Raw genomic sequence first — 14,386 nt, 5'->3', positions numbered from 1 at the left:
AGCCAGCCGGCCGCGCCTGTGAACGTTTTTAAATTTAGCGCCAGGCCGAGGCGACCCGAGTGGTGGCGCGTCGCCCGCCGGCAGGGGAAGGGTCGCGCCCTCTCCCCTCCGCTGCGCGGCCAGTGGTAGGTCCTCACCGAGGGCGCGGAGTGACGCGGCGCGCGGGGCGGCCACCCTGGGACGCGGCGGCGGGCGGGGGAGCCTCGGCCCGCGAAGTGGTGGCGCGGACGGCGGCGGAAGGAGTCCCAGGTGGGAGAGCGAGCGAGGCCGCCCCCGCCCCGGGAGCGGGGGGTCGGGGGGGGGGGTGCCGGGACGGATGAGGCCGCCGCACCCGGAGGGTTGGGGAGCGCGAACACCAAGCGTGGAGGAAAAAGCCTGCAGCAGATCCGTGTTAAGGACAACTGCCATCAGATTCTAATCCTGATGTCATTCTTGTTAGTATATCTTGTTTGTCGGTTGCATTCTGCGTTGGAATTGAGGTCACAGTATTTTGTGCTTTGTGGATTCATAATGCATTGTAAGTAGTCTTCGAATTGGGCTTAGCTCTCACCACTAAAAAGAGGTGCTCAAAATACGAATTTGTTATTTGGGGAGAATCTTTGTAATGAGTTAAAAATGTAAGACATTTTAAAAGGGTAATATTTAAGGGGCACCCGGGTGGCTCAGTTCTTAAGCGTGGGACTCAGTTTCCGCTCGGGTCATGATCTTAGGGTTGGTAAGTTCGCCCTGCATGCACTGGCAGTGTGGAGCCTGCTTGGGATTCTCTCTCCCTCTCTCTGCACAACCCCCCCCCCCCCCAATACTCTCTCTCTAAACAAATAAAGTAAAAAAAAGTTGTTTTTTTTTTTTAATCAAAGCGATGTTTAAAAGTTAAGTTCATGAAATTTGGTGATTTAAACTTTGAAAAATAAAATTTTAATTGAAAATGGTACCTGGTACAGGGTTTCTTAAAAGAAAATAATAAATACTTCTCTTATACTGTAAAGAAAAATATGTCTGCCTCCTACCCCAGATCCCCAATCTCCATCCCCATGGGCAACTACTGTTAACAGTTTCTTGTCTGTTCTTCCAAAAATTTTCCATGCACGTACAAGTCCGTGTCTTTTTGCACGAATGGAAGAATAATATTTTACATAGCTTAATGCACTTCACTTTTCTTGAAGATAGTTAACTTTGGCAGAACTCCATCTATCTCAGCCTTCTGAAAGGAGTTTTAATTTCAGTCCAATTTCCCATGGGGAGTGGTGGTGGCAAATGCAGCTGAAATTGACTGGAGGACACACCCTTCTGCCTCAGGAGGGACATCCAGATGCCAACGCTGGGACAGGCGGCAGATTAGTATTGCTCTGATCTCTTCCCTCCCCCAAGATTATACTAGGGGAAAAGCGTGTGTAGGCTAAATTCCCAGGCACACCATAATCGCTGTTAACAGCTACAAGAGAAACGTTACCCACAGTTCCCTTGCTCTGACATACAGAATTATTTTCATTCTCTGATCCTTTCCAGCCATTGGCTGTATGAATATGTATTTATCAGGAGGTAGTTTGCGCAGAGTAAAGACAATTTTGTCTGCATTTCTCCCTTAACATTATATAAACATGTTTCCCATGGCATCCAGAGTATTGTTAAAGGAGGCATTATTTCATACTGCTAATGTACCAAGGTTACTTAGCCATTCCCTAGTGGGCAATATTTAGGTTATTTCAAACTGTTATAAATAATGCTACAGTGCATACTATACATGGACTTTGCGGCAGTTCAAAGCAATGGACTAGATGTTCATATGATGAACTACATGTACACACAGCAACATGGATGCTTCATATCAAGAGAAAAAAAAAGATGCAGGACTAATAGAATACCAAGTAGATAAATCAAAAACCCACATAAGGGGCACCTGGGCGGCTCAGTGGGTTAAGCGTTCGACTTCGGCTCAGGTCATGATCTCGCTCGCCGTTGGTGAGTTTGAGCCCCGCGTGGGGCTCTGTGCTGACAGCTTGGAGCCTAGAGCCTGCTTCAGATTCTGTGTCTCCAGTCTCTCTCCCGGCCCCTCCCCCACTCATGCTTTCTCGCTCTCTGGCTCTCTCAAAAATAAACATCAAAAAATAAAACCCACTTAAAACATTGTATCTTTTAAAAGGATACATGCAGTTTTAAGACCATGGATGGAACGCATAAGGAATGGCATCTTCAAAATGGAGGGTAATGGGATAAGGGACAAGTAAAGAATGAGGGGGCAAGAAAAGTCAAATAAGAGAGGAGCCAGGGCACACATGGGCGACTGTCACTATGTTTTATGAATGAGAGTATAATTTACTTTCTGGCATTTCGGTCCAGGGATAAAAACATTTTTTAAAAATCTGTTCCAACAAACATTTCTCAACGATTTCCTTTATCCACTTAAAATGTTTAATTTGAGTACCTTCTTAGAAGGGGTACCAGTGGTGATATAGGAAACTGACTCCAGAGTCCTATTGTCCTCAGGATAAATAAAGTCCAAGATACTAAGCTTTGAACAGAGGGACCTTGAGATCTTGTCCTCACTTGCCCCTCCAACCACACTTCCCACTGCCTCCCTCCCTGTCCACAGTCTAGCCACAAGGAACTGCCCTTGTCACATCGAGCATTTGACACTGTGTTCCCACTGCAGGGACACCCTGCTCTCCACTAGCCGCATTCCTTCACTTTCTCTCTCACTCTCCACCACGGCTTGGCCAACTTTTACTCACCCACCAGGTCTTATTTAGGCAATTCCTTCTCTACAGCACTCGTCTTGCTGCCCCCCAACACCCTCCCCAAGAATGAATGCGATGCCTCCAGTCTTCCCAGGTACATCACTAGGTAGGGGAGCCCAAGCCTCCACCAGTTCCTTGAGGAAGGATAGCATCTAGTTATTCACCATTTAATCCTCTAAAAATAACAATGGCTTTCTTTTAGTACTAACCGTGACAGCACCGCACTAAACATTTAACTCAGATGATCTCTTTCCATCCTCCTGCAGCCTTAAGGGGAAGTATTAGTGGGATCCCCACATTGTACAGAGGAAGAATGTAAATTTAGAGAGATAACTAATTGCTCAGCATGCCCAACCAGCAAGTGACCGAGCAGGAATACCAACCCCTAGATGGCTCTTCACCCTTCCTCCCTCCTGCCCTGGTGTCCAATGTCTAGGACGAAGCTTATGGGCACACCATGTGCTTAGCATATATCTTTTGAATAAATATGTATGTAGATAAATAGGCAGTAATGGTAACAGTGTGGCTTCTGGTATTTCTAAGTTTTACAAACAAGAACACATGGATTTTCCAATATACCAAAAAATATTCCAGAAATTAATTTTTATACTAGCCCATGCTAACATGCAAAAAGTCAAGCAGGTCATTCTCCAAAGAATAAGAAAGAAACAGCAAGTAGAGAATTCAATAGAGAATCACAGAAGCTCTTCTAAATGCCAAAAGCAAGAGATGTTCATTTTCTAGTTTAAAAAAAAAAAAAAAAAAAAAGGAACTGGGAGGAAGACGTTCAGAATCAAATGACCTGTAGCAATGCTTAGTGGTGACCAGAGCACAAAATCCTTGAGCTAAGGCGCAGAGAAACAATTTCTTTCTCTTAGAGATTATTAAAAACTTATGAGAATGCTTCTTTCAAAACAAAATGCAAATGAAAATTCACATCTATCATCACTTTTACCATAAGAAAAGATTGTTGCCTTGTTTTTGTCTTGTTGCCAAGTGTTCATCTAGTGACAACAGAGAAGACAACATTGAGCATAAGCTGGGGAGGAGGAAAGGATCAGCTCTCAAAAGAGCCAATTGTTTACAAAGGGGACCAATGAGTAGTAGTGAACCATCCTTTCTGGGGAGAATGTTTCCTTTATGTTCACTCTCTTATCCAACCCAACCTAAAATTGGATTATACTTGTTGCAGACGGGCAGTGTGGCACGTGTAAACTAGTGAGATCTGCCAGTTCTAGAAGAAAAATGACTGAAGCTATTAGGAAAGGAAGAAGAACCACCCTTGACATTGAGAAGCTGGCCCGGGGCTCACAGCTGGACCGTGTGACTCTCTCTGCCAGGAGACAAAAACAATTTCCCAGAATACCAGCCTCACACAAGCCTGCCCTGAAACCAGAAGAAAATGAGACAAAGCCAGACCACTTCATGGTTTTGGCCCAAGCACAGACAAAAACAGGTCACTGTGCCACCCACAAAATGCCACACACCTCCCCTCTCTTAGACCAAATGAGTGACTGCTACTTCTTTACCGTGTACAGCTTTATCCTCATTCCAGTTTTCCCTTCCTGTAGATGAGATTCAACTAAGACCCTCAATCACAGAATTGCCCCACTTTCCAACAGCACCCAATCTGGAGGCCATGTCTGCTTCCTTAGGCTCTCCCCCGGGTCACACAACTGAAGCTTCCTTCTAACACTATCTTACTAAGACCCATGATTTCCCATGGCGTGTATTCACCCTCCCTGCAACAAGTGACAAGTTGAACTTGTTCAACTACAGGTGTGTTTCTAGTAGTCTTTGGCTGAAGCTTATTGGCACTAGGCTTACACATTCCAGTCTGTGTGTGCATATAGAGTTATAAACATCATATATATTTACATAAAATCAAGGTAGCAAGAAATCTCAGGCAACTCAAACTCCAAAATATACTTTTGTGCCTGAACTATCTGTAAAGATAGGCTACCGTGATCACATGAATCAGATAATTAGATAATTACATAGTTTGCTGCATGACAGATGAAGCAATTATCATACACTTCAGAAAATTTTGATAACTTGATGTCTTCATTACTCATTTAATTTACTCTCATATAATACTAATATTTCAACAGTACAATGCTTTTGAGATGTGTGTTTTTAAGCCATGAATTACCTAGCAAGTCAATAAATTGAGAAATGTTTCAAATATCGGCTACTTTTCATTTAAATATTTATGTTCAAAAGCAGGATACAAACTTGTACAGAAAGTATGGTCACAACTAAGAAGAATAACAGAAATAAAAGACTGGTGGCTAAAATCTAACCAGAGTTGTTCTTTCATTCTTTCTTTCTTTGGTGTATTTTCTAAATTGTGTGATTAATATTTTAATTGGATAATATTTTTTAAAATTTTTATTTTGTTTTTAGAGAGAGGGGTGGGGAGACGGGCAGTGGGAGAAAAAGAGAATCCCGAGCAGGCTTTACACTAGTGTAGAGCCCAACACGGAGCTGGGTCTCAGAGCCAAGAGATCATGACCTGAGCTGATAGCAAGAGTCGGGCGCTCAACCTACTGAGCCACACAGGCAGCAAATAACGTAGATACAAACAATTATAAGAGAATACCATGAAAAATTATATGCCAACAAACTGGGCAATCTGGAAGAAATGGACAAATTCTTAGAAACTTACTACCAAAACTGAAACAGGAAGAGATAGGAAAGTTGAACAGATCCATAACCAGCAAAGAAATTGAATCAGGTATCAAAAATCTACAAACAAACAGGACTCTTCGGCCAGATGGCTTCCCAGGGGAGTTCTTCCAGACATTTAAAGAAGAATTAATACCTGTTCTTCTCAAACTGTTACAAAAAGTAGAATGCAAAGAAAGTTTTCAAACTCATTCCATGAAGCCAGCATGACCGTGATTCCAAAACCAGACAAAGACCCCACTAAAAAGGAGAACTACAGGCCAATATCCCTGATGAAGCTGCAGGAAAAAATTCTCAACAAGATACTAGCAAATCCGATTCAACAGTACATTAAAAGAATTATTCACCATGATCAATTGGGATTTATTCCTGGGCTGCGGGGCTGGTTCAATATTCACAAATCAATCAATGTGATACACCACATTATAAAAGGAAGGATAAGAACCATCTGATCCTCTCAATAGATGCAGAAAAAGCACTTGACAAAATACAGCATCCTTTCTTGATAAAAACACTCAAGAAAGTAGGGATAGAAGGAACATATCTCAACATCACGAAGGCCATGTCCTCAACGGGGAAAAACTGAGAGCTTTCCCCCTCTGATCAGGAACATGACAAAGATGTCCACTCTCACCACTATTATTCAACATAGTACTGGAAGTCCTAGTCTCAGCAATCAAACAACCAAAAGAAATAGAAGGCATACAAATCAGCAAAGAAGAAGTCTAACTTTCACTCTTCACAGATGACGTGATGCTGTCCATGGAAAACTGGAAGACTCCCATCAAAAAACTGCTAGAACTGATTGATATGTGAATTCAGTGAAGTTGCAGGATGTAAAATCAATGTACAGATATTGGTTGCATCTGCTTCTTTAATACACCAGTACTGAAGTAGCAGAAAGAGAAATCAAGGAATTGATCCCATTTACAATTGTGCCAAAAGCCATAAGATACCTAGGAGTAAACCTAACCAAAGAGGTAAAAGATCTGTATGCTGAAAACCATAGAAAGCTTATGAAAAAAACTGAAGAAGACACAAAGAAAATGGAGAAACATCCCATGTTTATGGAGTGGAAGAACAAATATGGTTAAAATGTCTATACTATCCAAAGCCATCTACACATTCAGTGCAATCCCTATCAATATAACACCAGCATTCTTCACAAAGCTACAACAAACAATTCTAAAATTTGAATGGAACCAGAAAAGACCCAAAGTAATGTTGAAAAAAAAAAGCCAAAGCTGGAGGCATCACAATTCCAGACATCAATCTGTATTACAAAGCTGTAATCATGAAGACAGTATGATACTGGCACAAAAACAGTCACATAGATCAATGGAACAGAATAGAGAGCCCAGAAATGGACCCACAAATGTGTGGCCAGCTTAATCTTTGACAAAGCAAGAAAGTTTATCCAATGGGAAAAGTCTCTTCAGCAAATGGTGCTGAAGAAAGAAACTGGGCCACTGTCTTATACCATACATAAAAATAAATTCAAAATGGATGAAAGACCTAAATGTGAGATAGGAAACCATCGAAATCCTAGAGGAGAAAAGAGACAGCAACCTCTTTGGCCTCGGCTGCAGCAACTTATTACTAGAAATATCTCCAGAGGCAAGGGGAAAAAAAGCAAAAAAGAACTATTGGGACCTCATCAAGATAAAAAGCTTCTGCACAGCAAAGGAAACAACATAACTAAAAGCAACCGATGGAATGGGAGAAGATATTTGCAAATGATGTATCACATAAAGGATTAGCATCCAAAATCTATAAAGAATTTATCAAACTCAACATCCCCCCAAAAGTAAATAAGACAGTGAAGAAATGGGCAGAAGGCATGAATTGACACTTTTCCAAAGAAGACATCCAGATGGCTAACAGACGCATGAAAAGCTGCTCAACATCACTCATCATCAGGAAAATACAAATCAAAACCACAATGAGATACAACCCCACACCTGTCAAAATGGCTAAAATTAATAACTCAGGAAACAACAGATGTTGGTGAGAGTGAGGAGAAAGGGGAACACTTTTGAAATGTTGGTGGGAATGCAAACTGATGCAGCCACTCTGGAATGTGATTCCAGAACCTCCAGTATGGAGGTTCCCCCCCAAATTTAAAATAGATCTACACTATGACCCAGCAATTGCACTACTAGCTATTTATCCAAAGGATACAAAAATGCGGGTCTGAAGGGACACATGCACCCCAATGTTTGTAGCAGTGCTATCAACAATAGCCAAAATATGGAAAGAGCCCAAACGTCCATTGACTGATGAATGGATAAAGAAGTGGTACACACACACACACACACACACACACACACACACGCGCGCGAATAGTACTTGGCGATGAAAAAGAATAAAATCTTGCCATTTGCAACAACGTGGATGGAACTAGAGTGTATTATGCTAAACAAAGTAAGTCAGTCATAGAAAGACATATCATATGATTTCACACATGTGGAGTTTAAGAAACAAAACAGCTGAACATAAGGGAAGGGAAAGAAAAATAAGATAAAAACAGAGATGGAGGCAAAGCTTAAGGAACTCTTAAATACATTGGGATGAGCACCGGGTGTTGTATGGAAACCGATTTGTCAATAAATCATATTTAATATATAAAAAAAAAGAAACTCTTAAATACAGAGAGCAAACTGAGGGTTGCCAGAGGGGAGGTAGGTGGGGGACAGGCTAAATGGGTCATGGGCATTAAGGAGGGCACTTGTTAGCATGAGCACTGGGTGTCATATGCAAGTGATGAATCACTGGGATCTACTCGTGAAACCAATACTACACTGTATGTTAACTAACTTGAAATTAAATAAATAAATAATGTACTCTAAAAATATATTATTAATTTCTAGTTTCATTTTACTCTGTGCTTCCTCCTGTTTTTTTTGTAGTAATTGTTGTTATTTTTAATGGCTATTTATTTTTGAGGAGGGAAAGACAGAGCATGAGCTGGGGAGAGGGGGGCAGAAGAGAGAGGGAGACACAGAATGTGAAGCAAGTTCCAGGCTCTGAGCTGTCAGCACACAGCCCGCCGCGGGGCTCGAGCTCAGCAACCGCGAGATCACGACCTGAGCTGAAGCTGAACACTCAACCGACTGAGCCACCCAGGGCCCTCCCCCCCACCCCCAATCTGTTTAAAGAATAACATTCTTACTCCCTTTTGGTCTCGATTACCTTTACCAATGATCTCACAATTAGGAGGGTTGAGGATACACGTTCACTGATTACATCAAAGCAGTACATTTCTGCTGCCCTCTGCCTACAAGTAAAATATTCTTCAAATAGTAATGAGATATTTTAGGAACTCATCCTGTCCGACCATCTGAAAACAGGAACTGCAACTGCCAAATATGACTAATGCATCACCAAAGATGAACAATTTTCCTGGTAGTGTGACGTCCACCCGACATTTTGCTCAACAGCAAAAATTAGTAATATTGATTAAAGAGGAACTTCTGCATCTTCTACAGGATATTTAATTTCACATTAAGCTTTCTAATGTTTATTTACTTTTGAGAGAGAGAGAGAGAGCAGGGGAGGGGCAGAGAGAGAGAGGGAGACACAGAATCCAAAGGAGGCTCCAGGCTCTGAGCTGTCAGCACCCAGCCTGACTAGGGGCTCGAACTCACAAGACCATGAGATCATGACCTGAGCTGAAGTAGGATGCTTAACCAACTGAGCCACCCAGGCATCCCTCACATTAAGCTTTGTAATTACATTGACTATGTAACTTTTCTTAGGTCTTAGAGTCTTCTTCAGAGTCCATGAAATATCCTTAATCCTTTAAGAACTTAATAAAAAGACTGTCCTTTAAAAGAGCTTATAACTTCTCTATTTTTAGCATAACCATGAAGAAAATTTACGAAAAAAATCATCTAGATCTCAAGACAGAACAAATGAATGTTGTTAGTTCATAAATATCCCTAATTCTTTAAGAACTTAGTTAAATTAATAAAATGATTATCTTTTAAAAGTGCTCATGTATTTTTTCTACGTTTTAGTGTAAATATGAAACACACTAAAAAAAAAAACCTATCAAGACCTCTAGACAAAACAAATGAATCCCATGTATTTCTTTTTTTATTAAAAATTTTTTTTTAATATTTATTAATTTTTGAGAGAGAGAGACAGAGTGCAGAATGTGAGTGGGGCAGGAGCCAAGGGAGAGGGAGACACAGAATCCCAAACAGCTCCAGGCTCTGAGCTGTCAGCACAGAGCCCGATGCCGGGCTCAAACTCATGAGCCGTGAGATCATGACCTGAGCTGAAGTTGATGCTTAACCAACTGAGCCACCCAGGCACCCCTAATCCCATGTATTTCTTATCAAGATCATGCCAAGAGGTGAAGAATTTGTAACCAAGTAAGTACCCCTTGTTCTGGAGTTGGGAAAAAAAAAACAGAGACATTTTAAAAGTTTAACATTGATTTAAGATGTGAAAGAATTGCCCTACCCTGAAAGGCTGCAATATTTATTCCACAGCTTTGGCAATATTGACTGAACCGTGACAAGCCTGTAATGAAACAGATTCTGTCATCTTTCTTGTAGACAGGAACCATGCAGACATGTTTCCATTTATTTAAAATGTAGCTTAAAATAAAAACAATATTAAGAAGTATGAATAAGATTTGGTGCAATTCTTCTGGCTTTGGAGATAAACACTGAGATAGAAGAAAGCTTTCGAGTTGAGTTTATGTTCAAATTCCTCAAATATCAGTACAGATTGGGAGGAAGGGGGGATAGATTTGGGGACAAAAGGAAAAATAATATAGCTTTAAGTTTCTCACAACAGTGTGGTAAATAAATAAGCACAAATTAAGATAATGATTAAAATAAGTGGCCAAATGTGTAGGCATCCCTTTTGTGAAGTGTTTGGTTATATTTTGTTTTGGAAGGGTTTTTTTTTTTTTTTTTTTTTTTTTAATGCTTATTTATTTATTTTGAGAAAGAGAGCGAGAGAGAGAGAGAATCCCATGCAGGCCCCGTGCTGTCAGCTCAGAGCCTGACGTGGGGCTCGATCCTACAAACCATGAGATCATGCATGACCTGAGCCAAAACCAAGAGATGGTCACTTAACCTACTGAGCCACCCTGGTGCCCTTGTTTTGGAGTTTTTTGCTATTTATATGATGTCAATCTATTTGAAGTCTCCTCCTTTTGTTATTTCTAACATCAAATATGTCTTCTGTGAGCCATTTTATAAATGGCATCCATACTGCAATCATGCACAAACCCAAAATGATATTTCTACCATTTCTTCCAGAAATTATTTATTTATTTCACAATCTTCCAGCTTTTTATTTTTTATGTACTTATTTATTTAAAAAAAATTTTAATCTTTATTTATTTTTGAGAGAGAGGCTGAGTGTGAGCAGGGAAGGAGCAGAGAAAGGACACATGGAATCCGAAGCAGGCTCCAGGCCCTGAGCTGTCAGCACAGAGCCCGACGCGGGGCTCAAACTCACGGATCACGAGATCATGACCTGAGCTGAAGTCGGACGCTCAACCGACCGAGCTACCCAGGTGACCCAACCATCTCCCAGCTTTTTAAAAATGGAAACTACTTCATATATGATGCTCATAACACTAAGCAGATCAAGGTAACTTGTTTTGGAATAAGTACAAAAAGGCATTGGTGATTCCCTTAGATGCCAGGAGTAGTCCCTGCAAGATAAATGAAATGTACCAAGAACATAACCCTCCTACCTGGGTGGCAGAGCCAACTCCTTTATTCCCTGAACTGGGGACCTTTATTCCCTGAACTGGGTGGCTTCGGAACCAAAATTTCAGGGCCCATCACCTTGATCCGGTTACTTTTCTCCTTAAGTTTTAAGTTGTAAACCACGTGACACTGTAATTTATTTTCTGACCTCCTTTACTATTTCATTTTCCATGTTGGATAAATAAGCGCGTTCAGCAGAGGCACATGTTTTGATGATTTTACCTAGATTAGCTGTATTAAATCTATAAATTATCACCAGAGGCTCATTTCTTATGCTATACTCCTCTGGGATGGATTCTAAGAAGTTAGTGGAGGCTCTTGGTCTAATGGCTTATAGAACCAAATGTGGACTGAGCCTTATAAGGAGCAAATGTAAGTTAGAATGCCTGCTTTTTAAGAAGGGTTAGAAGTTTCTGATAAAATGCAGAAAATAACCTATGAATGCAAAATCCATCTGGTAATTTTGAATTTGATGCTTGGTCTCTCTTGATGTGGGCCCAATCTAAATTAATTCTACAATATTTATTGACACCTGCTATGTGCCAGACCCTGCTCTGGTTGTCAGTAAATACAAGGGACAAAGATACCTGCCTTCCTGAAGTTTACATATAGTAGAGGGAGAAAGGCAAACAATACACATAATAAATAAATTCTATGGTACAACTGAGGGTGGCTGGTACAATGGAGGAATGAAATCAGCAGGGAAAGGGGGGTTACGAGGAAAGAGTATGAGGCGGGTTGCAGTCCTGAATAAAGAAGTCATAGCAGGCCTCATTAAAAAAGGTAACATCTGGGGGCGCCCGGGTGGCTCCGTTCCTTAGGCGTCCAACTTCAGCTCAGGTCATGATCTCACGGTCTGTGGGTTCGAGCTCCGCCTTGGGCTCTATGTTGACAGCTCAGAACCTGGAGCCTGTTTCAGATTCTGTGTTTCCCTCTCCCTCTCTCGCTCTCTGCCTCTCCCCGACTTGCGCTGTGTCTCTCTCTCTCTCTCTCAAAAATAAATAAACATGAAAAACCTATTTTCACTGTAACCCACAGTAAGAAATACATTCTACAGTATGACCCAGCAGTCACGGGACAGACACACAACTGAAACTTTTCCCAAACCAATACTTACTTGCATTACGTTCAATGGACTCTAATTCTAGTCTATTAGGTTTCTGTTCTTTATTCAACCCTGATAGCACTGACTAAATTAATTTCACACCCTAGTAATAGGTTGTGATCTGCCGTTGAAAAAGCATGGCTGTCAGTAATGTGCTCATTTTAGCTACATCCTAACACATGGATGACGTCCTCGACATCATCAACTCTGAGCATGCCAGACACCACACAGGGCCTAATGACTTTGACCGGGAACTACCATTAGCTCATTAATCAAAATCCAAGGTATATATACGATATTCTGCTTTCATGACAGCTGTCATTATATAAAAATACTGCGTGGGCTGGATCACTACTAGGAGATGTAAAACATATGAAATTTGGGCACATCATTTTTGACAGGCAGCCAATATTCGTGGTAGTTGGCTAAAGAGATTTGACTTCAAATAAACAAATATTTAGTGTTTCCATAAAAGCATAGATGTAACCCTAATTAGTAAATTTGCTAATAGATTCCTGTTCATTATCTCCAGACCAGTCTTTAGATATATTTGTTTTTAGATAATACAAATTTTAGAACTGTATCTCAAAATGTTTTGACGGATTCTCAACATGTTTGAGAGCAGCTTCTTTTTATGAGCTTATAAGCACGGGTCCTTTTCTGAACTGTTAAATTGCTCTGTCAAAACTCAAAATTTGTTTTAAATCGGGGCTATAAATATTTTTTTCCGCTGCAAAAAAAGTTCTTACATTTGCCGTTGGATAGGTTCCAGTTTATTTGTTTGTGACTTAGTTATTTTACAATTGGAAGTTTGTACCCCTTAACCCCCTTCACCTATTTCACACATCCTCTCACCCATTTGCCCTCTGGCAACCATCAGTTTGTTCTGTGTAGTTGAGTCTGTTTTTTGTTTGCCTGTTCATTCGCTTTATTAGATTCCACCTATAAGTGAAATCATATGATATTTATCTTTCTCTGTGTGACTGATTTCACCAAGCATAATACTATCTAGGTCCATCCATGTTGTCACAAATGGCAAGATTTCATTCTTTTTGATGGCTGAGTAATATTCCATTACACACACACACACATATACATATATACACACACATATATATGTATATATATATGTGTGTGTATATATATATATATATATATATATATATATATACCACATCTTCTTTATCTATTCATCATCATATCTCGGCTATTGTAAATGATGCTGTAGAGGTGAATGTATCCCTTCAAATCAGAGTTTCTGTTTTCTTTGGGTAAGTATCCAGTAGTGAATTACTGGATCATATGGCATTTTTATTTTTAATTTTTTGAGGAAACTCCATATTGTTTTCCATAGTAGTTAACACCGATTTACGTTCCCACCAACAGTGCACAAGTGTTCCCTTTTCTCCACAACCTTGTCAATACTTGTTATTTCTTGTCTTCTTGATACTAACCATTCTGACTGGTGTGAGAGGATTTATCTCATTATGGTTTCAATTCACATTTTCCTGATGATGAGGGATATAGAGCATCTTTTCATGGGTCTGTGGCCACCTGTATGTCTTCTTTGGAGCAATGTCTATTCAGGTTCTCTAACCAGTTTTAAATGGATTATTTATTTTATTTATTTAATTGTTTGGCGTTGAGTTGTATAGGTTCTTTACATATTTTGGATGTTAACCCCTTATTGGATACATCATTTGCAAATATCTTCTCTTAATCAATAGGTTGCCTTTTTATTGGTTTCCCTTGCTATGCAAAAAAAAAAAAAAAAAAAGAAAAAACTTTATTTTGCTGCAGTCCCAACAGTTTATTCGTACTTTTGTTTCTGTTGCCTGAGGAGACATACACATAAATATGTTGCTGAGGCCAATGTACAAGAGATTACTGCTTATGTTTTCTTTTGGAAGTTTTATGGTTTCACATCTCACATTTAGGTTTTTAGGTTCAAGTTTTACAGTAAAGTGGAATCGTCCTCTGAACCACTGAGCACTCTAACTGTGCTTTCTGTTAAGATAGCCACTAACCGCTTGTGACTTTTGAGCACTTGAAATGTGGATTGTACGACTGAGAAACTGAAATTTTAATTTCGTTTATTCTTAATGAATCTAAATCTAAGT

The 14,386-nt window shown here is 40.2% G+C and overlaps 1 long non-coding RNA gene across 1 annotated transcript; it reads left to right on the top strand.

The window, feature by feature from the left end:
* The first annotated feature begins 130 nt into the window (after positions 1–130).
* LOC147584787 (uncharacterized) lies at positions 131–5,037 on the top strand. The gene is made up of 2 exons (XR_015253427.1): positions 131–517; positions 3,928–5,037. It is a non-coding gene; the product is annotated as an uncharacterized LOC147584787 (long non-coding RNA).
* Positions 5,038–14,386: the final 9,349 nt, after the last annotated feature.

Source organism: Puma concolor, chromosome A1, assembly GCF_028749965.1.
Source record: "Puma concolor isolate L17-30 chromosome A1, mPumCon1.1.hap2, whole genome shotgun sequence".
Taxonomy (NCBI): Eukaryota; Metazoa; Chordata; class Mammalia; order Carnivora; family Felidae; genus Puma; species Puma concolor.
The sequence above is the reverse complement of the archived record's forward strand: the minus strand, read 5'-3'. Positions and strand labels throughout refer to the sequence as shown.